Raw genomic sequence first — 16,430 nt, forward strand, 5'->3', positions numbered from 1 at the left:
CTCTAGCCTCTTGGCCACTAATCTCCTCTCTGTCCCTAAGGTTTTGGCTTTTCCAGAAAGTCAGATAAACGGAACAACAGCATGTAGCTTTTTGATTCTGGCTGCGTTGGCTCAGCAAAACCTATGCGAGATTCCTCCCGGGTTTGTTTTGTTGTTGTTGTTGTTTTAAATATTTATTTAGTTAGTTATTTACTTGGCTGTGCTGGGTCTTAGTTGCGGCACATGGGCTCTTCATTACCGCGTGCAGTATGTTTTAGTTGCGGCGTGGGGGATCTAGTTCCCTGAGCAGGGATGGACCCCGGGCCCCCTGCATTGGGAGCGTGGAGTCTTAATCACTGGACCACCAGGGAAGTCCGTCATCCCTGTTGTTGCGGGTATGAGAAGCCACTCCTTTTTCTGGCTGTGTTGTATTCCATTTTCCGTTTGTCCATTCGCCTGCGGGTGGCAGGACTTGTGGGATGTTTCCACTTTTGAGGGGATCGGGAATAAAGCTGCTGTAAACATCCCAGGGCAGTTTTCCATGTGAACTTGGGTTTTTACGTCACTTGAGAAAATACTCAGGAGTGGGACTGGGGTCTGTGCTAAGTGTATGTTTAACAACCCTCCTGCATCTTAGAAATGGATATTTTTGAATATTGGAAGAGTTGAGAAATCCACTGTGACCCAGCACCCAGGCACTTGAAACGAAGTTGGAAGTTCATCTGGAGATGGTCACGTTGTCCCCGTCACTGTCTTTTATTCGAGGCAGAGCAAGGCCACAGATGTGTAACCCTTGTAAGGAAGGCCTCGTGTGTCCAGGCCCTGGCAGGACCTGGCTTTCTAGTGGTGGGCGGTTCTGCAGTGGAGAGCGTCTTTCCCTTGCTGGACGGACCTCACTTGGCAGGGTGCGGGGTGTGCTGCCTGCGTGGCCGGGCGCTCTTTCTGCCGGTCAGCAGCCGTTCCTGGTGTGTCTGTCCTACTACCAGGCAGGCGGTCAGGGGCCCTAGTGAAGTGCTCAGCGAGCCGCAGCCTTCCTAAAGTTTGCGCGTAATGTCTGCTACCCTCCCATTTCCCTGCTGAGGAATTTTGCTCTCTCATGGGAGGTGAGGGGGCAGTGCTTTATAAGAGTTCATGTTTTGTGATGACTCGATGCTGAGTACATTAAGAAAATGGGCTCCTTCCAGAAGCTTAACTTCTCAGAAGGTCAGATTACGCATGTGACTGCACGTTTGAAATGAGTGAGCTTGTTTGTTCATTGATTCATTCATTCTGCAGGCACCTCCTGGGTATTTACAGTGAGTGTTCCAGGGGGCGTGGAGGACAGTAGACAGTATTCTTCTTTCTTTTGATTTTTGAATTTTACTTTATTTTTTTATACAGCATGTTCTTATTAGTCATCAATTTTATACACATCAGTGTATACATATCAATCCGACTCGCCCAGCTCAGCACACCACCATCCCCACCCCCCCGCGGCTTTCCTCCCTTGGTGTCCATACGTTTGTTCTCTACATCAGTGTCTCAACTTCTGCCCTGCAAACTGGTTCATCTGTTTGAGACAGCTTTGTACTTCCCGCTTCCAGGGGCTCTCATGTGGGCGCTGCGAAGCGGGGTTTTAGATGGTGCAAGGTGGAAGGTGGGCACTAGAACCGGAGCCCAGTGCCCGGGTGTGTGTGCGCTGGATGGGGCGTACGGCCTAGGACTCCTGCCGGCTCGGTGACCCCGGCCGAGTGCCTTAAGGCTTCTAGGTCTCAGTGTTCTCATCTGTAGCATGGGCTGAACAGGACTCACTCTCTCTGGAGGTTACAAGGTCGCACTGTGTTCATGTTTGTAGACCCTACAATGTAGAACACTTAGGACAGTTTGGAGCATCGTTAATTGTTCCACAGATGTTACCTGGTCTGTTGAACGACTTTGCCTGGTACACGCCAAAGCGATTAGGAAATGGATATATCCCAGCTTCATTTCCTTTCCATTAAAACAGGGTTCAGGAAAAAAAATCTGTTTTTCAGTAGTCGTATCATATAGTGGAAGGAGCACTGGTGTGAAGGCAGCTTAGGGTTTGAATTCCAGGGCTTACGCTGTCTGTGGCCTGGGCAGGTTACTTTTGAACTGCAATCCCCACACTTGTAAAATGACATTAAAAACCACTCTTTCTGTGGGTTCTTAGAATGAATTAAGCAGGTTATGTGTGTAAAGTAGCCTGGCACTTGAATGAGTTGTCAGAACCAAGGGCTGCTGGAGACGATGCTTCTGCCCTAGGTAATCTCCCCTTCTACTGGGCGGCAGGTAAACACAAGCGCAGTAGTCAGTGCTCTGGAAGAAGTGAGTTCTGGTGCTACAGAGCACAGAATCTTTTTTTAAAATTTAATTATTATTTTATATTGGAGGTTAGTTGATGTACAATATTGTGTTAGTTTCAGGTGTACAGCAAAGTGGTTTAGTTATTCATATATCCATTCTTTTTCAGATTCTTTTCCCGTACAGTTTGTTACAGGATATGGTGTAGAGTTCCCTGTGCTATGCAGTAGGTTCTTGTGGATTATCTGTTTTATATAGAGTCGTGTGTCTATGTTAATGCCAAACTCCTAATGTATCCCTCCCCCACCACCTTTCCCCTTTGCAGAGCACAGAATCTTGGAAGGGAAAGTTCAGGGTAGGCTTCTTGGAGGAGGTGCCATCCTTTCTAAGGATATGTAGAAGCTCCTGGGGTGGCAGGAGGGAGCAGTGTGTGTCGAAGTTTGAGAAATATAAGAAAATATGGCAAAACTAAGGTATAGGACTGGAACTCAGGGTTTGGGAAAGAAATGAGAGTTGATACTGGAAAGTTAGTGGGGCCCAAGAGAAGGGGGCCTTGTTTGTCCTGTCAGAAGTTTAGATGTTTATCCTGAGGGCTGTGGGAAACCCTAAAGAAGAGTGAGATGGACTTGTGGTTTAGAGACTCACTCGGACCTCCATGTGCAAGGCACTTGATTGGGTGCAGGGTGAATTGTAATCTAAGGTTCCCACTTAAGTTATAAAAGGTTGGACTGGATTTTGCAGATCTGAGAGAGAATGGGTGGGGCCTGGTGACCAGTTAGAAAAGGGAGGGCAGCAAGCGTGGGTGACAGCTTACAGCTGCATCTTTTTGAGAGAGACAGAGCACAGTAGGAAGGGATTGGGGGTGGGGAGAGGATCTTACTTCATCTTCAGTGCTTTAGAGGGGCCTGGTAGACAGGTCTGGGCCCAAGGTTCATATCTGGGCTTTTGGGGAGGAGAGGTGTTTGAAGGCATGGGAGAGACTTAGGTTACCCACAACAAGATACAAAGAATCATAGGTCTGAGGGCTTTTTAAGTGGGTATATTGAGGAAGTTTATAAGCTGAAAGAAAGCAACCAGCAGATAAAGGGTGTGAAGATGTAGAAGAGGAAATGATTGTTCATTTGTTTTCAAAAAGCTGAATACTTATCGTGTGCCTGGCCCTTTTCTAGGATCTGGGGTTCTCACCATGTGTTACCTCTTCTGCAAGGACAGTTCCACACATCCCCTGGTGAAGAGAAGTCAGATTATTCTTTGCATCCCATTCAGGTGTAGGAACTGTTCTGTACCTCTGAAGGGACTTTACTTAACCAGAGTAATAAGTTAGAAATCAAAAGAAATTAGAGCTGGAAGGGACCTTAAAGGCCACTGTACTTAATTTTGCCTAATATTTTACATTGATTGTCAGAAAAATGCAAAGCCCATTCTCTTCAGAATTCCTTCCCTGAACTTTCTTTATGTCTTGCATCCAGTGGGTCTAGCTTGTAAATTTTGGCCTCCTCCTAAATTTGCTTCTTCATCCACATTACATTTTGCCCCGACTATGGTAGAAACTCCTGGGTGGTTTCGTGGCCCCTGGTCTCAGTGCCTCTAAGTTCATCTGCCTACTCGGGTTGAGTGATCTTCTAACATGACAAGATATGCCTAAAATAATGCTGCTAATGGCTTGCCCACACAGAGTTAGTGCATACTAGCCGCCCAGCATGTGCTCTGCACAGAGGCCTGTAATCTGAACTGTGCTTTGCCAAGCCTCCTGGGGCTCTTTGGCCCTGAGGAAGGGGAGCTTTTTGTGATCACTCCCTTTGTCTAATTGGTCCTTCAGAAGCGGGGAGCCTTTTTCTAATCAGCGGAGGCACCCTTACTCAGCCAGTGGTAGCCCCAGGCCTCATCACCTGTGGGATACAAGCCATGCTCTCTCCCAGGCTTGCTTGGGCCAACATGTCTATTTTTATTTCTGTCTCTTCTCACACTTGGACTCCTGGTCTTTAGTCATCCCCACCTGCAGTATTTACAGTGCCCAGCAGGTGTCAGGCTCGAGTGTCTTTTCACAGATGTTTCCTCTGCAGTTAATGCACCTCCTACTCCAACTCTGCATAGCCTCATCTTTCTAGACTGTACTTCAGGGTTATCATGAAGCCGTCACTTAGCTATAACTTTTGGCCTCCATAGGCACTTCTGTGCTTAAAGGTTATGGTTCTTTATCTCATGTGATTGAAATTTTGAGTTTATAGATCTTCGTCCTTAATGAGGCTTTAAGGACAGGAATCATTTCTAATCCTTAGCACAGAGCAGATGCTTTTTAACGGTGATAAAATGTATGGTTTAAATGACTCATTTTACAATAATTTTGCTTTAGCTTCTGATAGAAATAAAGTTTCCAGATGTTGTGTTCCTGCAATAAGAAATAAAGATGTGACCTTCCAGTTGCGTAAAGCTCATCAATGCTGTGTAAGTGCGTCGGGTGTGCTAAGGAACGTGGATCCAAGTGGGCTAGTTGTGAGAGAGAGAGACTTAACTATGTTAACAAAGGTAAGCCTTCATTGTGTCCTGCCAACATCTGATAGTTGCTTCTGGGCAAACTAAATTTATAAAATTTTAAACTGTTCCTCACCATTAAAGGGATTGAATATTGGGCCACTTTGGTGCACCTGTGTCTTGCGAATTGTCCTGTTGGAGATGGAGGTTTAGAAAGTGAGTTTCAGTCTTGTTTAAGTCTCTTCCCATCAGACTGGTCTTGTGATTTCCTACACACCATGTTACTTCCTGTCTACCTTTCCTTGGTGTTGTTCATGCCTGGATTGTCTCCTGTACCTGCTCAAACCTTGGTCCACTCTCATTTGTACCATGGAAGTTTGTCATGCCGGATACTGTCAGAATTAATTTTACTTAAGTTTGTGTTAAGGTGCAAAGCACACGTTTTGTATATTATCTGTTTTTTGTGTTTGTTTATATTTTTATGGTTTCTCTTCAAGAAATATTAGGAGTAGGAAATAACAAGATGTAAAGAGAAAAAAGTCATCATTCTCTTTCAAGTTGTTAGAACATCTACCTGCAATCATAATGCACTGTGGTATGTGTTAAAATAGGAAATATATGTCATGTCCCGTAGGAGCAGGAAAGTCAGTGGTGTTAGGGTGTGTCATGGAAGTAATCACAAAGCAGGTGACTGCTGGTTGGGGTCCTGAAACATTAGTGTGTGTTCCTTGTGTCCAGTAGTGGTCTGGAGGGGTCAGGAAGCGTGCCTTTCAATTTGAGGGAACAGAGGGTTTGAGGTCCTCTCTGTTCTATTGCTCTAGTATAGTATACTGCATAGCAGCTCATAAAATACTGTGTTTATAGTTGATATTTAAATCGCTGATTGATCATCAAGATTGGGATGTATCATTGGAAATGAAAATAGGAAGAGTCTTATGCTTTTTAGGTTTTTCCTTTTTTTCCGATGTCTCAGAAGGCTCTTTGACGGGGGACTTTATATTCTCCCATACAATTCCATGAATACTTATACCCTGGCACTTATTTTAATGGCATTTTCAATTTATAAATGTCTCTGAAACACGTACTGTAAACTATTTGAGGGTAATGACCATGGCCATGGATGACACATCTTAAATGTGCATCGTGTTAATGTTTGAGTGTCAAGTGGTCTACCATCAGTGCTTCCTTCTTTCACCCAGTTTTCTTCCTCATTTCCTTCTCCAAATTTGTCTCATTTTTCTACTCTCCCTTTTGCTTCTCTATTCTTGCTTTCTCTTTCCCATTGCGTGTGTCATTCTTCTTCTTCTTCTTCTCCTTCTGACTTCATTATTATGGCCAACTAAAACCTTTTCTAGGATTGTCTCTATCTTCCTTTCCTCTTCATTGCCATCCACAAACTCTTAGAGAATATTGTTGCTTGAGTCCCTTACTTCCTAGCATACCCATGTACTTCCTGATCACTTTAGAACATTGAAAAGGGTTGGAATTTTTAAAAATAGGTAATTATAATCAGTCTTCTTTCCCCTCTGGCATAAGACTCTTCTTCCTCAATCTGACCATTCTGAAATCTAGAAGTACTCCAGCTCATTGGTCTCCCTTACCCCCATGTTTAGGCCAAAGAACTTGTGAAACCTTAGCCCTGTTTAATACTTGAATTTATCAAAACATAAGAGGGCTATTCTGCCTAAGGGCACCAAAGAAGAATAAAGATGCCACAGATAAACGTTTAGTCCAGATTTATAATGGACTCTTAAGTGCCTAGTTGAGTGCTAACCGTTAACTCACTTGAACAACAGGGAGGTCATGACACAAACTAACATGTTAATTGTATAGACACTTCACTTCACCATTCCTCAATGTAGCTGATAAACTGCATCCAGTTAGCTTAAATACATGAATGATGAATTTCCCTGCGTATATAAATCGGGAGTTCCTAAAGTTTTCTTTTTCCCTTTGTACAACTACTGACTGCCACCTCGCTTGGTCAGTGCAATAGAAAATAATGACTAAGAAACACATTGTCTCAGTATCAGTGGACATAATGTCCTAGTAGTCTATAAAAATCTCAAAATTCTTAATCTAAAAGGTAGTTCTGCCAATCTTATAACCTTTTCCTTTGTTAATATAAATATCCAATCTATGAAGGTCTCAGTTTCCTTACTTAGAATATGAGGTGGATAGATTTGCTAATATCTAGGGACCTTTCCAATTTTAATATTCCCTAGTTATAAGGGCTGAGCCAAATACAATGGCTCCCTTAATCATTAACCTCGCTCATGATGAAAGTTATCAGCAAGTTCTACTTGTAAGAGATTAAACATTCATATCCATGTATATTGTAGCACATTGACTTTTACAGAACTCAAAGTAACACAACATAGTTACATTCATAGACTTAAGGTCACTGTGGTATACTTTACAATTTTTCTTCTCCCTAGGAAGGAAATGTAGATCCCTAGGAAGGGATTTCTTTCTCTGCCTTTCAGTAATGTAAGCCTTTTATTATCTCTTGGATCCTAAAAATGGGTAGGGTTTTGGCAGGTGGAGCTTAGGACAGACATTCCAGGTGACAGGGACAACACAAGAAAGGGCAGAAGGAAGAATGGATTTTCAGAAAGACTTGATATCTTACATGATGAGAGCAGCGTTTCACAATCTCTGTCCTGCAGAACACTGGTTTTAGATGATGTTAATGTAGTTAGAAGACAGAAGCATTTGGGAAGAGCCGTACTCTACATCCCGACATGAAATTCAAGTTTCACTTTGTTACATTACATACTCTGAAAAGTTTTGGAGGAAGGAATTGATTTATTTTTGTTTAATTCAGTCTTACTTACAGTTACTTGACAAACCTATATTCAGCTGATGGGACTGTATTTTGTGAAAGGCCAATCGGAGAAATGGTGAGATGGAGCTTAGGATATTTCTCTGTTGGGACAGGCATGTGATTATTTTTCTTATAATTCTTTACTGTTTGTCCTAACAATTGTTACTTTGCAGGAGTCAGTTTTTTTTGTTTTTTTTACATCTTTATTGGAGTATAATTGCTTTACAGTGTTGTGTTAGTTTCTGCTGTATAACAAAGTGAATCAGCTATGTGCATACATATATCCCCAGGATTCAGTTTTAAGCCTTCTGTTTTTACCTGAGTTATTGGGACTCTTAGAAAGCTCAACAATCCTGGAGTCTTCATCTCTGATGTAGTTTCCAGAAGCTCCTGGCACTTACCACTATTTCCTCTTGATTCTTTTCCTCCGACTTCAGACTTCTTACGATTATGAGCTGATGGTTTTCTCAGCCTCTAGTGTCAAAACCAGCTACCTCACTCATCTTCATTGTCTCAGTTACAAGGTGCAATATTTCCCATGTTTATATGTGTCAAAATATAAGTCAGGAATTGATACACAGCATATGCGTAATAAAAATTGTATTTCTTTTTTTTCTTTGTTCAAAGGTATCCAAACACTGGCCAAGTTCTTAAATTGAAAGTAGAGTGATCTAACTTATTCAGCTCATCCAACCATCAATATTCAATACTTGTCTTTTTTCTTACACATATTTCTTGTATTCCAATTGTGACATTCTAGAGCACAGTGAGTACATTTATAACTTATTACTGCATTACTACCTTGGCTATTTATTCCTTGACCAAAATTTACTTCATACAACTGACAGCCTAATTAACCTACTAGAGTTTTTTTTAATGTACGCATACATTAAAAAAAACTCTAGTAGGTTAACTACATTGCTAATAACTGAATTTTTACATCTCTATGCACCCATGTATCCAACACCAGATCAAGATATTATAAAATATTTCTAACTGCCTACACGGTTCTCTGTTACTTCTTTCTGTTCCATACTCTCCCAGGGCAACACCTAAGCTGACCTCTATCTATCACCATATATGACATACGTGGAAACACACAGTGTGTATTCTTTGGTATCTGGCCTCTGATTACATATCATTATATCGGTAGTTTATTCTTTTATTGTGTTTTCCTGATTTTTTAAACCTAGACATTCATACAGTGTCAAAGTACCACTGAGTTCTTCATATTATTATGCTGACCTCCATCTTCAGGGGCTTTCCACAGTCTTCCACGTGTCTTTCCACCTACTTTCTCTTCCGTCTAATTATGTTTCATTTAACCAACCTCAGCCAGCCTTCCCCCATATTCCCCAACACGTAGCACTCCTGTGTTCAGCCAGTTTTGTCCCGTATTCCATAAGGCCTTTGTGCCATTCCTGACACTGTGCCTGTTCCCTGCCCGGAAGGCCTGTTCCCTACCCTCTATATACTTGTTCAAGACTCAGTTTAAATGCTACCTGTCCTGAGAAGTCTTCTCAGAAGAAGCCAGTACTTTTTGGAATCCTTCTTTAATGAAATCCCATAGCAAGTGTAATCTGTCCTCCCTGATCTGGTAATTACTTATCCATTGTTCCTATCATATAGTGTTTGTTTTCCTTGTGTGCTGTTATTATTTATTGAAGCAGATTGCAGTGACTTGAACCAGGAACTGGGTCATTTTCCTCTTCATTTTAGTGCAAGTTTCTGTGATATGAAGTTAAACTCTTTTTCCCTCACTTCCCATTCACCCTCAGCAGTTGTTAAACATGAAGTACAAGTGAAACTTATTGGTTCACAGGTTTTTGTGGTCCTTGGTTCTGGTCCCTAGGTCTAAGCTGCACTTCTGTAGTGCTAATTTGACTGATTTCTTATTGTCACGTAACTCAGGAATTAACTAAATCATTACAAATTTAGATACATATAAGATAGTATAAAAAAACCCAGTGGATATCAAAAGTTTTGGCCTGGAGGAGAGTGTTGTATGAGTCCTAATTTGGTGGGGCTCACACTTAATGATCAAGCCTTCCAATATTCCACTGTAAGTAAGAAAGAGGTATGCAAATATATGGTTAATATTTAACAGTGTTGATAAAAAAGAGAAGAGAGAAAGGGACGACAGATATTTTGAGGGCCTTTTGGAATTCATGAACAATTATGATTGGATGGGGAAAAAGAAGAACCGAGGGCTAACCTCCCACAAGTGAAGTCAGGAAAGAGAGAAGGGCTCATCTGGTATGCAGGTAGAGAGGTTTGACCTACAGAATCTTAGAAAACCTCAACAATCTGAGCAGCGTTTGCAAGAGGCAAACTAAAGGGCTAACAAAAGTCTGCAAAAGTGTCACACAAAGAACTCTGGCATGGTGTTCATCATCTAGCTAATCCTAACATGCAGACATTGTTGAGAGTAAAGTCAGGTCTTTACCAGAGTGGGTTTCTTATTTGGGCAACTGGGTCAAATGAAGAAAGGCAGGTGTAGGCTGCCAGAGTAATAAATAAGGAAAGGAAAAAACAAAAAGAACGAGACATATCATTCATCAGTGATTTCCCCCCAGTATTCTTAGCCTCCACCTTATCTCCATCTTGCTGCTAACACAGGAACTAGACTGAACAGTGAGGTAAAAGGTCTCTACAGAAACTGAGGTAATATAGAAAAAAAAAAAATAAAACATAAAATTGTAAATTTTCTTCCTGGGGTAATTGAGATGATAGTTGAATAATAACATAAGATCAGGCGAAGTCTAAAGGAATTTTAGACAAGCTGGATCGAGTAGGAAAACTTCTGTTCGCTGGCGTCTGAGTGTTAGAGAGACACCAAGACATGTGGGCCAAGTTGTGGAGAGAAGGGAAACACAGACGCAAGCTTGACACTTGGTGCAGCTTTTCTCCTTGGGGCATTTGCTGATTCAAATGTTACAGCCTAGGAGCTGAAAAGCCAAAGAGTTCAAAAGACTGTAACCACAGAAGCCAATGGGCAACAGCTCAAGCTAAAGGCAACAACTAATGGAATGACAAGCTAAGTGTATCTTTAGTCTCACAGGGCTGCGGGAACCATTACATTTAAAGCCTAACAAATACAAGGGTAGTTGGGAATAGGGAGAATCCAAACATTCACATGGTAATCCCAAAGGGCAACACCCATAGAGGAAGGACAAGACAGAAATAGACCAACCTTCACACAGACTGAAAAACGGCTTTGAATGAGCTCAAACTGAGCATGGACTAAGGTTACCAGTCCCTATAGTAACTGTCTGCCATGGGCCAAAGTAAATCTTTTCAAGAGAAAGATAACAACATCCAGAATGTGGAGGTATCTTTATAGTTTCCTAAAATAAGTTAAGCCCAATTTTAGTATAAAAAATAATAGGACATAACCAGGAAAAAGACTAAATGATCAAATGTTCAAAAAAAGAAGAAAGAAAGAAAAAAGACAACATAAATAGACACAGGAGGACAAGAGTTAGCAGGCCTTGGTTTAAAAAAAAACAACAAAACTACTATGGTTAAACAAAGAAAATAGACACATGGCAAATAAGCATATGAAAAGATGCTGCACATTCCATGTCATCAGTGAATTTTGAATTAGAACAATAATGAGATACCACTACACACCTATTTAAATGGCTAAAATCCCAAAACTGAAATACCGAAGTTGGTGATAATGCAGAACAATTGGAAATCTCATTTGTGGCTAGCGGGATACTTGGCAGTTGCTTACAAAATAAACGTACTTTTACCATACAGTGATCTAGTAATCATGCTCTTTGGTATTTACCCATAGGAACTGAAAAGTTATGAAAAGTTATGAAAGTAAGAGCCTTTACAGTGAGAAAATTCTATGATTCTATGGTTTTTCAACTCATTAATTTGTGTAGTTCATCCACTTTACTCATTGTATACACTTAAGTATATTGTTCCTTGAAATGGCCATTCAAAGTTGTTTCCTGTGCCACACACTATGAATGTTAGGGTTGGTCCTGTGTAAATCTTACCCCCATTGAATTAGTATTATCCCTAAACAAGCAACTTTCTTCCATAAGGAACAAAAAAGAGGTTCAGAAATGTCCAAACTAAGTTTTTATAAAACTGTGTTATCAAATCTTATTTATCAAAAAACTTCAAACATAGCAGTATGAGTTCCCATATACCCTTTACTCAGCTTCCCCAAATGTTAACATTTTATATTACTAGAGTATAATTATTGAAAGCAGAAAGTTTACATTGTCACAATGCTACTAACGATTTATAGACGCGTATTCAAATATTGCCTATTGTCTTGTGGTCCAGATTCAAATCTAGGATCCCTTATTGCATTTGCTTGTCATATCTCCCCATTCTTCTCTAATCTAGGATAGTTCCTCAGTCTTTTTTTGTCTGTTATGACCTTGAACTAATGGAAAATCTTATCCAGTCATTTTGTAGAATTTTTCTCAAATAGGGTTTGTTTGATATTTTCTCATGGTTAGACTGAGGATATGAATTTCTTGACATGAACACATCAGGAGAGATATTATGCCATTTTCAGTACATATTAGAGGTGCAAACAAATCTGTATGTCTCACTACTGGGGATGCTAACTTTGATGACTTAGTTATTATGATAGCTGCAACATCACTATTTTTCCCTTTGTAATTATTTGAAATTGTTCAAATATTCTGCTTCTTGTTTAATTTTCCCATACTAATTTTAGCATCCATCAATAATTTTTGACTCCACCAGTTACTGTGGTGTTTGATGATTGTTCATTTTCTATTCCCATCATTCCCTCTACATTTATTAACTATAATTTGAGTATAAGAAAGAGCTGTTCTTCTCGTTCATTTATGTATTTATCTGGTTATTTGTTCATATATATACATACATCAGTGTGAACTTGTGGATATTTATTTTATTCTACGGGTTAAAATTTATTACTATCATTAATAGTTTTGTTTCTCAAAGTGTTCCATATTTGGTCACTGGTACTCCTTCCAGCTGTCTCCTATATTTTTCCTACATGACCATACAATTTTTGGAGTAATATCTTACTTTCTGACACCACAAAATGCTCCAGACCCATCTTTTACTTTCCTCTGTCTCAGCCTTGAATCAGTCATTTCTCCGTGAAGTTCTTGTTCCTTGCATTAATAATGGTATTCAGAAACCAGAATCTTGGTATGAGGTGGATTTATCACTATCCAAGCTACCTCATTGTGTTTTCAGCAGAGAGAGCTGAAAAAATATATACGAATACATAAAAATATACAAGTATCTCTATTTTCATATTATCTATCTGGGTGTGTGTGTATACACACACACGTGTGCACACACACACCTTATCTATCATCTGTCTACCTACATATATATATATAACTTCAAATTGATATATGAATTCAAATTGATACCTTGATTCCAATCCAACACCACAGGGTTTATTCTAGCCTCCCTTACCCTTTCCTTATTTGTCACTCTTTAACAATTAGAAACCTGATTCTCATTATTTGCAGTCTATTTAGTCATTTGCTCAATTCTGGAATACACATAAAATATTTAAAAATCATTAACCTGTACACGTGTGAAAAATAAATTTACTAACAAGTTCAATATTTGTGTACATTTCTTTTTGTCTTTAGCTTTTCAGTATATATTCTGCATGGTTAATTACAGTATATTAAAATACTGTTTTCCAAAGTTACTTAGGTTAGCTCTTTCCCACCTCCTTCAGTGTGTTTTTTTTCTTCTGCAGTGTGAGAAAATCCAGTACTTTGTGTTCAACTCAGACTACCAAACCAGAAGTTCTAGCAGAAAAGGTGATAATCCATATGTGCAATAAGATCCCCAGGTGATTCTTTTCATTGGAGAAATATGAGGAACGCTGCTTGACGTCTCTACAACTAAGATGTCTAAAATGAAACTTCAATTATTCCTTCTTCCAAACTGTCCCATCCTGCAAATCTTTTCTTCCTCAGTGAATGGTGCCATGATTCACACAAAAACTAACTCAGTGCAAAAACCTGGGAATGGTCCTCAATTCCTTCCTTTTCTTCACTTTCTGCATAGACTGCATCATTAGGTCCTCTGGAATCTCATCTCTCTCTCTCTCTCTCTCTCTCTCTCTCTCTCTCATCACATACATAATGTTTCTCTTCATCTTCATTGCCACCATCTTAGCCACTACCATTTCTCCTTTGCTCTACTTGAACAGCCTAGTGTCTACACAACTATCTTTTCATTTAATTGCTTTCTCTTGCATCTAAGATAAAGTCGAAATCCTTAGCCTTATAGATTCTGGCCTTGCCTTTTCTTGTAAGATGTATTTTCATACTTATAAGTACAGGCACACTCACACGCACACACATATAGTTGGTATTGTTAGTTTAGGCTTGGTTTGCCCTCCCATCCTAGCATGAGAAAATTAAGAAACAAAGTCAAACCAAAAAAAAAACTTTAAAAATAAATTTGAATAATATCCTTTCCCTCCAGAACATTTCTCTAAAGCAGTATTATCATTAATGGCAGTACAGACCAGAATTTTTTCCCTTAGACATAAAGGCATGGTGAAGAAGTCACATTAAAAACTGGAATCTAAGCTTTCAATGTCAAATTCTGTCTCTAATCTTCTGCAGTAAGCCATAATGATTAAAGTATAGGAATCTGAATCAGAGGTCTGGTTTAGTATAATCTTTTTTGTAATAAGCTTTGTACCTTAGACAAGTCATTTATCTCTCCATTCCTTAATTTCTTCATTTATAAACGGAGACGTTAAGAGTATTGATATTCAAGGCTAATGAAAAAAGAATGCATCTAAGTACTGTATCAAACACTTTAAAAAGTAACGAGTTCAGGTTCTCTGCCGATTTTTAAATTGGAATATCTGGGGGGTTTTGATATTAAATTGTATGATTTCTTTAGATAATTTGGATATTAACTCCTTATCAGATATATCATTTGAAAAAATCTTTCATTCAGTAAGTTACCTTTTCATTTTGTGATGGTTTTCTCCTCTCTGCAAAAGGTTTTCAGTTTGATATAATCACACTTGTTTAATTTTACTTCTGTTGGCCATGCCTGAGGAGATAGACCCCCAAAAAATATTGCTAAGATCGATGTCAATGTATTTTTCCTAGGGGTTTTATGGTTTCAGGTCTTAAATGTGAGTCTTCAATCCATTTTAAATTTATGTTTATGTATAGTGTAAGGAAATAATTCAGTTTCACTCTTTTGCAAGTAGTTGTCCAATTTTCCTAACACCATTTATTGTCTTTATTTCATTGTATGTTCTTGCCTCCTTTGTTGTAGATTAATTGATCCCATAACTGTGGGTTCATTTCTGGGCTCTCTATTCTATTCCACTGACCTATGTGTCTGTTGTTATGCTAATACCATACTGTTTTGATTACTATAGCTTTGTAGTATAGTCTGAGATCAGTGCATGTCATACCACCAGCTTTGTTTTTCTTTCTCAATATAGCTTTGGTTATTGGAGGTTTTTTGTTTGTTTGTTTGGATGATTCTATACAAATTTTAGGATTATTTGTTCTAATTCTGTGAAAAATACCATTGGTATTTTGATCAGGGTTACATTGCTTTGGGAATACATACAAATGACCAAAAGACACATGAAAAGATGCTCAATATCACTAATCATCTGGGAAATGCAAATCCAAACCACAGTGGGATATCACCTTACACCTGTCCGAATGGCCATCATCAAAAAGGGAACCCTTGTGCACTGTTAGTGGGAATGTAAATTGGTGCAGCCACTATGGAAAACAGTACAGAGGTTCCCCCAAATGTTAAAAATAGAATTACCATATGATGCAACAATTCAACTTCTGAGTATCTATCCAAAGAAAACAAAAACACTAATAAGAAAGGATGTATGCACCCCTCTGTTCATTGGAGCATTACTTATAATAGCCAAGATATGGAAGAAACTAGTGTCCATAAATAGATGAATGGATAAAGAAGATGTGGTGTACATATACACATATATATAATGAAATATTACTTAGTCCTAAAAAAGAATGAAATATCTTCACTTGCAACAACATGGATTGACCTAGAGTACTAGGTGTGCTAAGTGAAATAAGTCAGACAGAGAAGAACAAATACTGTATGATTTCACTTATATGTGAAATCTAAAAAAATAAAGCAAAGAAAAGAAAACAGAAACAAACTTGTAGATACAGAGAACAAACTGGTGATTACTAGAGGGGAAGGGGGATGGGGACTGAGAGAAATAGGTGAAGGGGATTAAGTGGTAGAAATCTCCAGTTATAAAATAAATGTCTTGGGGATGCAATCTACCGCATGAGGAATATAGTCAATAATACTGTAATAATTTTGTATGGTGATATATGGTTACTAGACTTATCATGGTGACCAATTCAAATGTATTTAGATGTTGGATCACTATGTTGAACACTTGAAGCTAACATAATATTGTATGTCAACTCTACTTCAATAAAAAAGTGACCAGTTAACATTAATTGGTATTATAATTACATTTTCTCTGCATAAAGGCACATTTTATTGATTTTTTCATTATAAAGTATAAAAGTACCTTTTACTTTCAAGATGAGTTCTAAGATTACTTGTTAATGTTAATATGGTAACTTAAAAGACCTCTAGATATAATTTAATTTTAATTGCCTAACACAAATATGTCTGATATTCACCAGTATGAATTCAAACCTATTAGTAAAGATGTCAAATGAGTCACCAAAACATTTTTGTTTATTGCCTCTCATTGAACCCTAAATGCTAACAAGACTTTTTGTTGGAATGAGGGATCAAAATTTTATACTCTTTAAGAACTAATGCCATAGCTGTTTTATTTTTATAAATA

At 38.9% G+C, this 16,430-nt stretch overlaps 1 pseudogene across 1 annotated transcript in view; it reads left to right on the plus strand.

Moving 5' to 3' along the window:
- The first annotated feature begins 1,148 nt into the window (after window positions 1–1,148).
- LOC308609861 (3-hydroxyisobutyrate dehydrogenase, mitochondrial-like) overlaps window positions 1,149–16,430 on the plus strand; it is a 30,607-nt pseudogene continuing 15,325 nt past the window's right edge. The window contains exons 1-2 of the transcript in view: window positions 1,149–1,182; window positions 1,563–1,690. The product of the transcript in view is annotated as a 3-hydroxyisobutyrate dehydrogenase, mitochondrial-like (transcript). The remainder of the gene's footprint in view (window positions 1,183–1,562; window positions 1,691–16,430) is intronic.

Source organism: Mesoplodon bidens (genome assembly GCF_964165515.1).
Source record: "Mesoplodon bidens genome assembly, contig: HAP1_SCAFFOLD_312, whole genome shotgun sequence".
Taxonomy (NCBI): domain Eukaryota; kingdom Metazoa; phylum Chordata; class Mammalia; order Artiodactyla; family Ziphiidae; genus Mesoplodon; species Mesoplodon bidens.